We start from the raw sequence: 976 nt of genomic DNA, 5'->3' as shown, positions 1-976 counted from the left end.
TGAATAAATAGTTATCTCGGATTCAGAAAATATAGTAATTGTAAAACATGACCAGCTCTCTATTCACAGTAAGTAATGTGTTCGGGCGACAGGGGATCTCAAATTGATTCCATATTTTTAGATTTCCAGAGAGCTTTTGACTTCTAATGAAGTTGCGTGCCTACGAATTACCGTCTGAGTTGTGCGACTGGATTTGTGAATTCCTGTCAGAAAGGCCACAGTTCGTAGTAACAGACAGAAAGTAGTGGAGTAAAATTGAAATAATATACGGCTTTCCCCAAGAAAGTGTTATAGGCCCTCTGCTGTTCCTAATCTATATAAACGATGGAGGAGTCATTTTGAGTACCCATTTTTGATTGTTTGCAGATGATGCAGTCATTTAAAGCCTCATATAGGCATCTAAAGATCAAAACCACTTACAGAATGATTTACACAAAATATCTGAATGATGCGAAAAGTGGCAATTGACTGTATATAATGAGAAGTGTGAAGCCGTCCACATGAGTACTAAAAGGAATTCGCCAAATTAAGATTGAACAATAAAGCACACAAATCTAAAAGCTGTGAATTCAGCTGATTACTTAGGGATTACAATGACTTAAACTGGAACGATCTAATAGATAATGTCCTGGGGAAAGCTAACCAAAGACTGCGTTGTATTGGCGTATTACTTAGAATATGTAACAAATCTGGCAGTGTGGCCACAGAAGCTACAGACTGTGGGCATGTGCGTGTGAGCTACGTTTCCGTGTGTGTGTGTGTGTGTGTTGGCCGAAAGCTCATATTCTGACAGCCTTTTTGTTGTGCCTATCTGCGACTCAGCATCTCTGCTGTATAGTGAAGGTAACTATCCCTTTCATAATATTGCTAAAATCTACTAAAGAAACAGCCTGCACTACGCTTGTGCATCCCCTTCTAGGATTGACGGAGGTCAACGAAAAAGTTCAAATAAGGTCAGCTCGTTTTGTTTTGTCGC

This window comes from Schistocerca americana, chromosome X (assembly GCF_021461395.2).
Source record: "Schistocerca americana isolate TAMUIC-IGC-003095 chromosome X, iqSchAmer2.1, whole genome shotgun sequence".
NCBI lineage: Eukaryota > Metazoa > Arthropoda > Insecta > Orthoptera > Acrididae > Schistocerca > Schistocerca americana.
Note: the sequence above shows the minus strand (reverse complement) of the source record.